The sequence below is a fragment of the Rhinolophus sinicus genome, linkage group LG04 (genome assembly GCF_036562045.2).
Source record: "Rhinolophus sinicus isolate RSC01 linkage group LG04, ASM3656204v1, whole genome shotgun sequence".
NCBI classification, from domain to species: Eukaryota; Metazoa; Chordata; class Mammalia; order Chiroptera; family Rhinolophidae; genus Rhinolophus; species Rhinolophus sinicus.
In genome coordinates, this window is record NC_133754.1 from 101428554 (window position 1) to 101442911 (window position 14358).

Below are 14358 nucleotides of genomic sequence, written 5' to 3' on the forward strand. Positions count from 1 at the left end.
CTAAGCCCTCCTCTCCTTTGCCCTGACACCTGGACTTCTCCACAATATGGCAGTTTTCTCCTTTGAGGCCAACAGGAGGGCGTCTTTGGTGCTTTTTGTCATCTCAAGTCTATAGACCCACTTTCACAGGACTCACCTAATTAGGTCAGGCCCACCCAGGGCAAGCTCCCCTTTAACTGAAAGTCAACTGCTTGGGAGCCTTAGTTTCATCTGCCAAATCCCTTCACCTTGAGCTTACGATGTGACGTAGTGAAATCATGTTTCAGGTGCTGCTCACACTCCTGGGATGGGGACGGTGCGGGGTGTGGGTCAGTTCAGGACTCTGCCTGCCTCGCCTGCCATCCACTCTCACAGGAACCAAAGGGAGCTGGGGGACAGAGAGCGTGGGAGCTCTGGGCAGAAGCAGGGTGTGTGTGAATTTGTACATGTGAACACCTGGAGGGAGCTCTCTGAGGAAGGAGGCTGGGGTTCCCTCCAACTCCTGAGGACAGCAAAGTTTCTTAACCTTTTATGTCCCCCATGGACACAGCAGTGATAGTCCAGGTGAAGTTAAGACATATAATAAGGGATTCCTCCTTCCTCTTCCCTGTTTGTGAAGAGGGAATCTGGGAAGTTTTGTATTCACCCGCCACCCCACACCTTCCCCATCTCAGTACATGTCCCACCCACCACTCTGGCCTCAAAGGATGGTGCGGTCCTCCATTCCTCTCCTCCTTCCCACCCTGCGGCCAACTGTCCTACCAGGTTCCCTCAGCTCTGCTTCGATGTACATCCCACAGCTGGTCACTGCCCACCATCCCCATGATGACCCTGCTGCCTGGGCCAACGTCACTTCACTGCTGGACAACGTCCATGGCCTCTCCATCAGCTCTATGTCACATGCCCTTGCTTAAAAGCCAGCAGGGCATTTCATTGCTCTTAGGACAAACCCCTAAGGCCTCGGCATGGCTTTGTGGGATCTGTGCGCTGGTGGGTGCCCGCGTCCTCTCCGCACTCCTCCTCCTGCTCGCCCGGCACTAGCCACATGGCCACACCAGCCTGTGGCTGCTCCAGTGCAATTCTCTTCCCCCAGACAGCTCCGCGCTCCCCCTCCTTTCATCCAGTGGCTTCCCATGGACACCTCCTCCGGGAGCCCTCCAGGACTACCACATCACGTCTGCACAGAAGCCCAGTCCTTCTCCACCCCACACACCATCTCCTACCCTTCCTTTTCTTCTCTGTACTTACCACCACCTGACATTAGTACCCCTTTGCTTACTTATTTACTGTCTGTCTCCTCCACTGGACCGTGAGCTTCGAATGGACAGAGACTTTGCCTGTGTTGTTTATCACTCTGTCCCCAGGGCCGAGAGCAGTCCAGGCATATAACCCATAAAACCAGTGCTCAAGACATACTCGATGAGCCAAGGACAGAATAGACTGGGTTGTGGGATGGTGTCTCCTGGTACCTGTGACCGTGTGGTGGGGGTGGGGTGGTGATGAAGGCTGTGAGCAAATTTTGGACAGGGAGCCTAACAAATGTTCTCAGATTTCAGCACATGAAGCCCCAGTTAAGGAACTTGTTAAAAATGCAAACTCCTTAGCGCCATCCCCAGGTCAAGGATAAGGCTCAGGAATTAAACCTTCTTATTACCGTTTTCTCCGAAAATAAGACCAGCCCGGACAATCAGCTCTAATGCGTCTTTCGGAGCAAAAATTAATATAAGACCTGGTAACATATTATATTATATTATATTATATTATATTATATTATATTATATTATATTATATTATATTATATTATTATAAAAACCGGGTCTTATATTATAGTAAAATAAGAGCAGGTCTTATATTATTTTTTGCTCCAAAAGATGCATTAGAGCTGATGGTCTGGCTAGGTCTTATTTTCGAGGAAACACGGTAAGAACCTCAGGCCTCTCCTGAAGCCGCTGCTGCAGGCCACCCTTTCAGAAGGCCTTCACTCTAGAGCCGTACCACCCAACACCAGCCACACGTAGCCACCCAGCCCTGAAATGTGTCTGCTCTCAATGGAGACATGCTGTAAGTGTAAAATGCACACCAGATTTTAAAGACTCAATGCAAAAACAAAAAATATGTAAAATATCTCATTAATAGTGTTTGGATATTGATTACACACTGAAATGATAATCTCGTGGCTCTTGTGTTAAGTAAAATGTATTATTAGAATTAATTTCACTTGTTTCTGTATGCGTTTCTTGATGTGGCTACTAGGAAATTTTACATGACACATGCAGCTTGCATTATGTTTCTGCTGGACAACACTGATGTACATGTTCTTTGGAGCCAGCAGGCCTCACAGCTGAAACACGCGCTGGCCCTCACCCTAGCACTTATCGTAGGTATGAATTTGTGATTGCTTGCAGACAATACTGAAAAATGTGCCAAAGAAAGTTACCACTGGTTTTGTCTAAATCTGGAAAATAGGTCTTTGAAGCTTATTACCACGATCATGAGAGTGTTTCATTAAGTATTTCTGATCACAGATGTGGCACATGATTAAAATATCACTTTTACGGTCCCCCTAGAGGCAAGGGTTATCTGAATATGGAGAGAGAAGCGGCTTGTGGAACGGTTGTAGAAATGAAATTACTGGAAAGCAGTGTGCTTGCTTGCATATTGGCTCAGGGGCTTATTCTTATTAAAATGTTTAGGCAGCAGTTTCTGTTCATTTCTGCAGAATTGCTCTCCAAATTAAAAATTTGGCTTGGCATACCGATAGACCCAGGTCCCAGGGGAAGTTTATTCTTCCTTTTCCTTCCAATCCTTGCCTAAGCACTTAATGACCTGCTGATGGGTAGCAGATCAAATGCAGCACGTGTATGAAAATTTACCGCAGCCCTGCAAACTGGCACACTCCTCCCTGTCTCACAGAAGTCAGCACAGGCTTCAAGAAAATCAGAAGGTCTATGTGTAGAAAAGCAACCACTTTGTCTCTTTTTCCATACTTTTTGGAAAAAATTTTTAATGGAATTTGGCCTTACTAGTTGACGTTGCTGTAAAAATGAACTTGCTATTAATAGACTGGAAACCACCGCATGAACATAATGAAATATAAGCCTTCTCAGAATTCAAATTAATAAATAACTGCTTAGCCAATCAACAAGAGGGCAAAAGAATGAACATTTGGTGCACAATTACTTAGTTCCATGCACACACGTTCAGGTCCTCGGAGCCACTGCTATGGCAACCAGAACGTGGCCACAGCTCTGCCTGGAAATATCTACTCTTACCTCGAGCTGGGAGGCCACCCTCCCTGGGCACGTACTCCCCTCCTTCACCCCAATTATATTTAAACTTATCAATGCATGAAAAGAGGACTGGATTATGCAACTGACACTCTGAGACTGGATGATTCTTGTAATTTCCAGCTTCAGAAAAAAGCTGAGGGGAGGGTCCGAGGAAAGGGTGTGTGTGTGTGTGTGATTTCTTCCTACTGAGAGGGGGGAAAAAAACCACAATAACACTTTGCAATTCAACTGACACATCCTTTCCATCTCCCCTTCAATCACCCAGTTAATGGGGACCACAGAAAGCATAACTAATGCCTGAGCCTCATCTCATTGTGACCCTTTGTGTCAAAGCCCTTCCTTTCGCGAGTTCTCTGACTTCATTCTTCCCGTGTGGTAAAGCTGTTATTAAGAAATTAGATGGGAGAGGCCAGGCAGAGAAAGGAAGTGAGTTGCCAGGAAGTTGAGAGGTGCCTGTGTACTTTTCTAGAACGTTCTACTTTACTTCAGTGAGGGAGTCACAACTAGTTGCGTTATTATGAAACAAGCTAAATAGAGCTCTAAGCACATGACCAGACCTTGATGAAATGCTCAAAATATATACAAATAAATCAATAAATTAGCCGCTATTTATTGCTCTTTTTGCTGTTCTGTTGGAAGCATTTTAAAGCGTAGCATCAGAAAAACTATCATTGAGAGATAACTCGGTGTTTGGATTTCCTCAGACCTGAAGAAAGAGGAAAGGAGAAGGAAATGCCATTAAGAAGGCAGTAAATGAAGAGGAAAAAGAGAAGAAAGAAAAAAAATCAATATAAAATGAAACTATTAGAGATACTTTAAAGCATATGAGGAAGACAGAATACACTGCTGTTTGTTCTCAAAGATCAAAGCTGCCACACCGAGGGCTAAACATTAGTGTAACAGGGGGTCTTTGTCTCAAGAAGGCTTCCTTTTATTTGGGGGAACAGAATTTTGTTTATGAACAGATGGTCAATAGTTCAAGCTACAGTGGGTAAGACCAGCAGTATGGATGTAGGATCTCAGCGGAGGCAGTGACTTCTGCCCCAAATATTCAGAGATAGGGAGAAGGGACTTCACCAGGGCTCAGGAGAACAGACTGTGAGATTGTGACAGAGTGGAAAATGTCATTCCATGGTGAGCTAGAGGATACCCAAACCACCGGCTTAACTGGGCACATCTTCTTAGACCCTGGAGATTGGATTCATCCAATTTTACAGGATGGCTATAATCTAAAACGGTTCTACATTAAAACAAATATGGATATATTATGTGATAAAAACACAAAATTCATATGAGTTCTTAATATAAAACACAAGACTGAAAACAATCTCCTTAACAGTCTTGTGTCACCTTCCTCTATGACTAAAGGAGACTTTGGTGGAAAGTTTTGAGAGATGCTGGACTGTGAACACAGGGGTCAAGAGGTGTTAGCCAAAGGGATTTGGATGCTTTCAGCAGAGAATTGTTGCAAGTATTTTTTGTTTTTTAAGAGAATGATGACTTTCTCAAAACTTGTGCAGAGTTTTAATAGAATAATCTGGCAGCTTTGTAGAAGAAAGTTTGAAGAAAGAAACTAGCTAGACGCAGGTAGAGAAGCAAGCTGGAGATAATTGGTAGGTAACAAATTTAATGGTCTGAATGCAAGATGGTGCTTAAACTAAGATGGCACCTGGACTAAAATGGTGGGTGAGGGAATAGAAAAGACAGAATGGAAGAGGTAACATTATGAATATTACGAATGAACAACTAACAGGAAGTATGATTGGTTGAAAGAGAGCAGGGAACGGAGGAGAATAAAGGAGAACTCCTGGTTTTGAGCTTGGGCGAGAGGAGATTCACGTACAATTAAATTGTTATTATTCCTACCATCTTCCAGGCCCAGGGCTAGTTGCTGGCATCAACAGTGACTGAGAGAGACAAGATCCCTGCTCTAAAGGAATGTTCATCCTAATGGGGACATTAAATAGTCAGAGAGGTAGAAAAGTACCAGAGCAAGCTCACCAAAGCCCAAGAGTAGACAGTTTCAAAAAAGAACACTGGTAAGTCACTTATAATAAGAAGAAATAGGAATCCCAAAACCTTTGATAATAACCATGACAATGCCTTTATTACTCTCGCACTGTATGCCAGGTACTTTACTTTGCATGTGCTTTGCATGCCTTATCTTATTTAATTCTTTAATAACCCACAGGTGAAGACACTGCCCAAGGTCAAAGAGCTAGGAAGTAGCATAGCTGGGATTCAAATTCAGGTGTTTCTTATCTCAAAGCTGTCATCAATGGACTTTATCAAGTAAGTCCAAGCGCAACTCTTGGGTAATTTGGGGTATATGGTGGCACCGAGACATCTATGGTGGGTGAGAGTTACCTATGCCCTCAAACCTCGCTATCATGTTAGTAAGAAAGCAATTCTCAGGCCAAATTTGGCCACAAATACAGACCTTTTATAAAACAAACATTCCTTTAGAAATCAGGCCCAGGGCAGTTCACACAACTGTGAGATTGATGGATTCCACCTCTTGCATGAAAATTTCCCTTGAGGCACAAGCAACAATATTCCAGAGGCAAGACCTCAGGGTTGGTATTAGGCAATGAAAAATCCTAGCCAATGGCTGGTCACAGGCCTGGCTATGGACAGAACCTCAGTGCCGTCCCCGTGGACAAGACCACAGGCCATTCACGCATGGGTTGGGGAGCCCTTTACAGTATTTCACCCAGCCCTCCACACCTGAACACCTTCAATTTTACCATATTCCTGCTGGTCATCATGTAGCCTAACTAGCATCTCATTTCACCAATAAAACACATTTCAGACACTCACTATCTTCATTTTCAAAGCCTCAGGTGACGCTTGAGATCAGAAGAGCTGACATGTGTCTGATGTTTCGCCACCTGACCACCCTTGGAGGCTGAATTCTCAGTGCTCCTTGAGTCAACGCTCCTTAGAACTAATACAAATTCATGTACCCATGTACGATATCAAACTATTGTAAAGTAAATTTATGGACATCGTAAAGGAAACCCATAGTCTTAACTGTTACATTATAAAACCTGTAATATAGATTTTTTTAAAAAAAGGATACTGATAAACTATAAGCACATATGCTAGTTATTTATTTATTTATTTACTTATGTGAGGGAATCTTAAACTCATGGCCGAGGCATGAACATAACGGCTAACCGCGACCAGCTTTTCTTATGGGCAAGGCTCTGTGCCAAGAGCTTCAGACACATCTCATTTAATCTTCAGAACAAACTGGTGAGCTGGGAGGAGAGTGCGCCTTGGAGAGAGCCAGTAATTCGACCCAGATTCCTCAGCTCAGAACTGATAGATGTGGGATCAAGGTCTGGACCTGGGGGTGGCGAAGCTCGAAAACCCTGAAATTATCCTCAAAATTGCGTCTGTGTGGGCATCGTGTTGTTCGCATTGTTTCTGGGGGTGGGGTGCGGAAAGGCTGTGCTAAGTTTCTATGACTCTCATTGAATCCTTGCAGGCTTTCAGCACCATAGTGAGCGTCGGCTCCGTCAGAATCCAGACGCCTCGCCTGACAGCTGCCTATAGTAAGTCATCGTCTTAATGGAGGCACAAAGCAGATGCTTCATTTCCTCTTCTGCGGACAGGCCTCTTGAACTGGGTCTTTTAATCTAAAACAACAACGATGTTGTTTTAATTTATGGAAAACACGTCAGGTAAGAAAAATCACATTCATAAGAAATCAATTGATCCTTTGTATTTTCCAATTTAGAAAGGGGCTCAAAGAGCAGGATGGCTCTGCACTGGGAAACATAAAAATACAGATCTTTTTCTCATTGTTTGTTTGTTAAAGAAAAGCAACTTTAAGGAATTTTCCTCATAATGGCCTTACAAGCCTTGCAGACTTTACAGGGGATTTCTAACTCTATAGTCCTTTGCTGTTTGAAAAACTCATCTATTCCCGCATTTATTTGCAAGGTGATCATGTTTCCTCTGGCCTCCGGGAGGTGTTGATGGAACAGATAATTGAAATATCTGTTGCTAAAGTGGACTGACTTGAAAAAGAAGATGAGGCGAGATAGAGGACGTAGACATTCCTTGAAATACTTGGTCCTTCTATCTTCCTCCTGAGGTATCTTGAGTTTTCATGGAATAATATTTCAGGAATTAGTACAAAAACAAACTACATGGTTCCTTTTATCCCTTCTCAGGTCATATACACCTATCTAAAAATTGCCTGAAATTCTTACAGAAAAAGGTGTGTACTTTTTGCCTTCGAGACATATTTTACCCACCCATGCCTAGCAATCTACCACTCTAAGTACAGCCCAGCCCACCTTCTAGAAATTAGGCTAAAACAAGCAAATGCCTGACTTTCCATTGAGGCTCTTCTGCCCCCTTTACAAAGAGTTCCTGTGGGCACCGAAGCTTTGTTCAGCATAATATGATGATTTGGGCAGAAATTCATGACATACCCCGTCCTCCATAATGCTTGGGTGTGCAGAACTGAGAAGTATTTGGGGTTACTCTAGCAGAACTGAGGGAGAAATTGGAATGGAAATGGATTCTTCCAAAGCCTCAATATTTCAAACGCAAAAGTATCTGGTGACTTCTGAGAAAATAATAGCTGGGAGCTAATGAGCTGGAAGAGGCACCACAAGATCGTAGCCCCTCCTACTGTCAGCAGGTGGCCAGGGTCCCTTTCTCAGAGGTTGTCATGGTCATACTGATTCATTCATCCCTTTGCCTGATCCCCCACTTCTTTGGGGCCTCCATCCCCCATGTACAGCAAAAGGGTGGCATTTCAGTAGGAGAGCAAGAGGGCCTTTTAGTCCAAAGGGCTTCCTCCTTCTTCGAATGCCCAGATGTCCCCTCTCCGTCCTATCATGGTCTTTATTTCTCCTCTATGTCTTTCATTTGTGTTTACTGCAGACTCCTCAGCTAGACTGTAACCCCCAGGAGACGAAGGCTTGGACAGACGTTTCTCTTGTGTGTTTTCAGCCGCAAGCAGAGTGTTGCGACTGTGGTAAGCACTCAGTGAGTCCTCACGGATTCACTCCATCTGATGTGGTGGTTGTATTTTCTTTAGTAGTTAGAAAGCTTCACGAGGACAGGAACTGGATTAGTCATTTTTGCGTCTTGTGCCACATCCAGTTTAATTATTGATCACAGTAAGTGCTCAGTAATCACCCTGGAGAGACCGAACACACAGGCCATGGTGAGTGGACAAGTTTTGTAATGCCTCCACACGACAGTTTACAAGGTTGGAAAGTGGGCATGGGCCGGTATTTAGATTTTCTTCCTGGCATGTTTGATCATTCTCTTCTCCTGAAACGCTTTCTTCCCTTGGCTTCTAGCATGGCCCTGCATGCCTGGTTGCTAGTTCCTCCCCAGCCTCCTCATGGTGGGGAGCTCAGGCTCGGTGCCAGGATGTCTCGGACGTGTTGTCACATCTACACTGAATCCCTGAGTTCTCTTTTTCACACTTGCCAATTTCTACAATTCTGTCTCCTTCAAAAGAGACTTTTTCTTTTTTTAGCCTCTAGATTAAAATAGCCAATTGCCCTCATCTCCACTTAATATGTCCAAAACAAAACCCATGATTTCCCCAACGCCCAAATGACTTTCTCCGCCAGTGGTCATCTCAGTAAATGACAGCTCTGTGCTAATTGCTTGGGACAAAGCCTTGGAGTCAACATTGATTCCTCCTTGTCTGTACTGCACAGCCAGTCTTCAGCAGATCCTGGCAGTGTTACCTTCAAAAGTGTTTTTAACACCTGACCATTTTCACCACTCCGCCACCTCCACCCTGCGCGGAACTGCCATCATCACTGCACCATAAACTCCATGAGGCCATCGACTTGTCTGTGTTGTTTGTTGCTGTATCTTCCATTCCTGGAACATTGCCTGACTCACAGTGGGTGCACAGTACTATTTAACGAGTAAATCTCTTGCCTGGGTTATTGTTGTAATACCCGAACCCCGATTTCTCAGCCTCAGCACTACTGACATTGGGGTTGGCTAACTCTCTGCTGTGGGGACCTCATGTGCCCTGTAAGATGCTTAGTAGCACCCCTGACCTCTACTCACCAGATGCCAGGAGCACACGCCGCACCCCCACCTCAAGATGTGACAACCAAAAATGTCTCCAGATGTTGCCGAATGTCCAGTAGAGGGCAGAACCACCACCATGGTCTTTTACTTTCATGCTCATGGCCCCTAGTCTGATCAATCAGAGAGACTCTACACATGTAAGTCAAACCACCGCTCTTAGTGGACCCCGAGTAAAATCCAAATACTTTAGAGCAGGCCTCTCCCTGTCCTCCAACCCCGTCCCTCCCCACTGTTCCGTCTGTCCCAGACCTCCGGACACCCCAGGCACATTCCTGCCTGCGGGCCTCTAGGTGGCTGTCCCTACTGCCTGGAACAGCCTGCTCCCCACCTCCATATGCACCTCGAGCAGCGTCCTTCTGTCCTCGGCACTGCATGTTCCCTACCTTGTTTCAGTGTCTCCATTGGTACTTACCACCTCCCAACAGGCAAATGTGTCCAGAACAGTGCCTGACAGTGGTTACGTGCTCAAAAAACATCACTGAGTGAATGACGAATGGGCGAGTGGGTTCTGTTGGTGGTCTTCTCCGGCCTCCTTCCTCTTCTGTCTTTGGCTCTCTCCTAAGTCTTGCCGAGTCACAGTTGGTCCATTCTCTTTCCTCCTAACACTGAACATATGAGCAGAACTCAACAAATGGTATAAAAAAAGAACCCACACAGATAACCAAACGCCTCACAGGGAATATCTTCCAGAACCCAGCTTGGACACAGTCCCGTTTACGCCCCAGGATTTGAGTTGTATTTGGGGTCAGTGTCACAGCTTAGTGATCAGTGCTTAGAATTTGGAATTGGATGGCCGGGGTACATCCACGTATCCCCTGTGTGGTCATGGGCAGCTTACTCTTCCCACCTGTGCTCCAGGCTCCCACTTGGAGAACGCAATGATAATATGACAGAATTCCCAGGGCTGTTGTGAAGATTAAGAAAATCCTACATGTAAAGTACTCAGGCACGCAGTAGCCCTGGGTAAGTATTTGCTAGAATTATTGGTCTGTGTATGTGCTGGCTGCATGAGGATTTGGTGCCTACTGAGATGACACAGCTTTGAAACTTTCTGTAAGATGTTCACTCATTCAGTCCACATGCATCGACAGCCCATCATGTGCTACGTGCTGCTCTAAGTACTGGGGATATGGGTTGAGTAGGACAAACAGGGCCCTGTCTTCCTGGAGTTTACATTCTGCTTTGAGGATACAGGCAATACACAAATATACAAAAAATTAACAGACTGTGGTCAGTGCTATGATCAAAATAAAACAGGGTGATGAGATGGGGGGAGAAGGGAGAGGAGGATTGCTGTAGGTTTTATGATCTGGACAAGCTGCTTTGAAAGGCAATTTAAGGTGTTGCCTGAATGACAACAAGGCAGCAACCAGCTAAACACCCAGGGAAAGATTTTCCCAGTCCTGTAACCAGCTCACGCTGAGCCCTGAGCAGGATCGAGCCTGGTGTGCCTGAGCTGAAAGGCCAGTGTCGGTCTGTGGGGTGGAGCGGGTGTCAGCAGAGGGGACAAATGAGATCACAGTGGTGTACTGTAGACCACAGTAAAGGTTCTGGTATTTTTTAACTGGCTGGGGTGTCATTGAAAGGTTCAAAGCAGGAGAACGGCCCTTTGCAAAGACTCTTCTGGCTGCGGGCAGAGAACTGACTGCAGAGAGGCAAGCACGAAAACAGGGACATTGGGGGATAATGACAAGTAAAACACGTGACAGTGGGGGTCATGATGTGATGCTTAGAGGCAGTTCTCAACCTTGCTGTTACCATGAGGTGTCAGGTAGCTGACCAGTGCACCCGCCCCAGGAAGCAGCTGGCTTACCTGCAGGCCTCTTGACTTTTGTCTCCAAGGAGGTTTCAATGTCAATTTGTAATGTAATCAGTGTGGACGAAAAGGGTAAGGCTGGATTCCCTTTATTTCTAGAACCTTCTCCCATGGCTCCTAGGAATAGGAAGAAAATAAGCTAAAATCATGTTGAAACTAAGGTGAGAACAATGGGCTCTCTTTGTTAAATATCAGGTTTTTGACAGTGATGGTAACTACACATAGATGACATTTGTTTTAAGAGTCTTGGAAAAAACACACGGAGACTTCTTCAAACAGCTAAAAACAGAAAGGTCCTCGGCCCTACTATTCTATACATTCTATTACGAATGAGGCCGCGTGTTTCAGATTTAATGAGCAGTCAGTGGGTTGGAAGGACTTCATCTCTGGATCCAGTGGACTGAAGGCCAAACTTTTTGTTGTTGTTTGTTTTTGTTTTTTGCTGTTCCAGTTTACAACACTGTTTATAGACCTGCCATTTTCCATACTTAGAATACCTTCTAAAATGCAGGGAAGAGGCCAAATGAGGTTGCTAGGCTCCCTCCTTGTTATTCAGAAGGGACAAAGCACCCCAATGACTGGACGTGCTCCCCTGAAACAGTGGTCTTGGATCCGCCCATGTCAGCTGTCTCCCCGTTGGGCCATTCAAGATCCCTTGCCAGGCAGTCGGACTTAAGGTTGCCAGATCGAATACAGATCACCCAGTTAAATTTGAATTTCAGATTTTAAGAAATGAATGACTTTTTAGTGTAAGTATGTCCCAAGATCATGTGGGCAGACAATTAAGTTCATCAACTTGTTGCAACAACGTTGCTCACCTTTTTTGACATGCGGACTAGATGTTTGAAATTCAGATGGAACTGGGCATCCTGTGTTTTTCTTTGCGTGTCTGCAGCTCTGGTTGGGAATGGGTGTGAAGTGTTCCCAGCAGCAGGAGCCACTGATGCCACACCTCTGCTGCCTCCTCGGCCACCCAGCTGGACTTGTCAGCATGTAGTTAGTGGTTATTGTCACTGGAGTGAGAGGCTCTCTCTCTCTCTCTCTAGTTACTTTCTTGTGTCTCAATTAGACTCCTATAACTGTATTTAGGACATTCCCTCCTTCACCTGTCCTGTAGAACAAGCCATTATCCATCCATCCATCCATCCATCCATCCATCCATCCATCCATCCATCCATCCATCCTTTTGATAAGTATTTATAGAACACTTTTTAGGTACCAGACACCATGCAGCAAATCTATAATCTCCCTGGGAACATTTCATGTGAACGACTCATACTCTGCCTTGCAGCCAGCTTCACGGAAGCCCTCCAGAGCACAGGAAGCAGCTGATGTGATGAACATAACAGGTCTCATCCCAGCATCTCTGGACCTGTCCAACCAAGCCTATGAACCTCAGATCCACTAGTTGCCCTGGAACTGGTCCCGACCTGTGAGAGGTGGTACAGGGAAGCTGAAAGGTGGATAGGACTGTCCTGTTGTATCAGGTAAGGAAGGCTACTTGTTGTAACAAACAGAACTCAATATGTATAATCACACTAGAAGTTTATTTTTCGTTCTCGTAGTACTTCTGGGCAGGTGCCGTGGTTGGTGGGGCAACCCTCTTCAGCACAGTCATTTAGGTAGGGGCTTGGATTGTCACAGGCTCTGCCATCTCCACCAGGTCACTGGTTACTTGCGAGTTTGCCCAGAGGTCATCACCATTCGGCCAGCCAGAAGAGGGTGAGAGCATGGAGGCATGCAAGGGGGTCTTTTAAGACCAGGCCTGGAAGTGGCCCACATTGCTTGTTCTTGGATCCCTTAGCTAGCAACATGGCCACTCTCCGTGGCAAGGGAGGCCAGGCTAAGTGTGCCCAGGAAGAAGGTACGACCATGGATTTGGTGAACTTCTCCGAGCCTCAATTTCCTCATGTGTGAAATACTCTACTGATGCCTCTCAAAGTTAAATGGTAAAATCTGCTGGGACCCACTCCCCACCCCCGGTGGTCTGACTCTGACAGTATCCCCTAGTGTCCTTTACCAGTATCAATGCCGCCCACTGCCCCCCAAGCCACTGTGAAGTTAAGAACTGATCCCCCTTGCATTTTCCCATCCTGCCTACTTCTTGGTTCTTGCCCTTCTCTAGCTAGCTGCCAGGAAGTCACTTCATTTCACAGGATGTGCTCCAGAGTTCATTTATGGCCTGGTCGCTCGGGAATTTTGAATGCATTTCTCCATAAAAGCAGCTGTAGGTAGTGGGGTGCCGAAGCCCATCCCCCATCTTTGGGCCCAAGGCAACTCTAAGGGGTGGGCTGGTGGAGGCACTGGCATCTCTGCAGTTCCCATGGCAGCATCTGAGAAGGCTCACAGCAGGGATGGGGGTGGAGTTCAGGGTCCCCAGGGGCTTTGTGAGTGGCTGGTTTCCCTGGCAACTGTGGCGTGGACTCAATGACAGCCAGGAACCTGTAGCCCTGGCTAGAAGCTGACAGCAAGTTCAGTGCTTGAAAGGAAGCCTGGAGCTGCCTGTGGCTGCAACCTGGAGCAGAACACCTTTCAGGCTGGGGTATTTCCATCACCAGCGCGCCCTGAATAGCTCTGTTTCCATTTCACTGAAACAAACACTTATTTATTGAGCATCTGCATGCCAGACACTGTAGTGGATACGGGAACCCGAGAATAAGACAGCTACTACTAGCCCTGGTCTGGCAGAGCTCCCAGCTTAGAAACAGATCAACACACAGTCAGGCAGAGAGGGACACTGCCCGTCTGACCAGGGCAGGGAGGGGGTGGCCGGGAAGCTCTGGAGAGGGGAGGTGTAGAGGACCAGGAGGCTTTCAGGAGAAAGCAGATAGTTTGGTCTGAACGGTGGCCGGAGCCCCTGCAGAACGCCATGTGCCCACTGCCCGTGGGGGTGGGGCAATGCCAAGGCTGTGGGGAGGAGCCTGGAAGGACGTCAGATTGTGTCCCAGAGGCGGACCGCGAAGCTTTCTCCGAGATGAGTATTCCAGGACGCTGCTGAGTTCAATGGGTCCATGAATATTTTCAAAAATGTTAACTAGTTTTGGATTTCTGGGATTCATAAAAGGGAAACAAAAACTCGGGAATGTTTTTCTAACGTTTAGCGCGTCCTGCCCACTGACAAGTCCTGTCTCCACTCTCTCAACGATGGTGGTTGTGTTCTGGCCTGGAGGAGGCAGCTAGAACTTT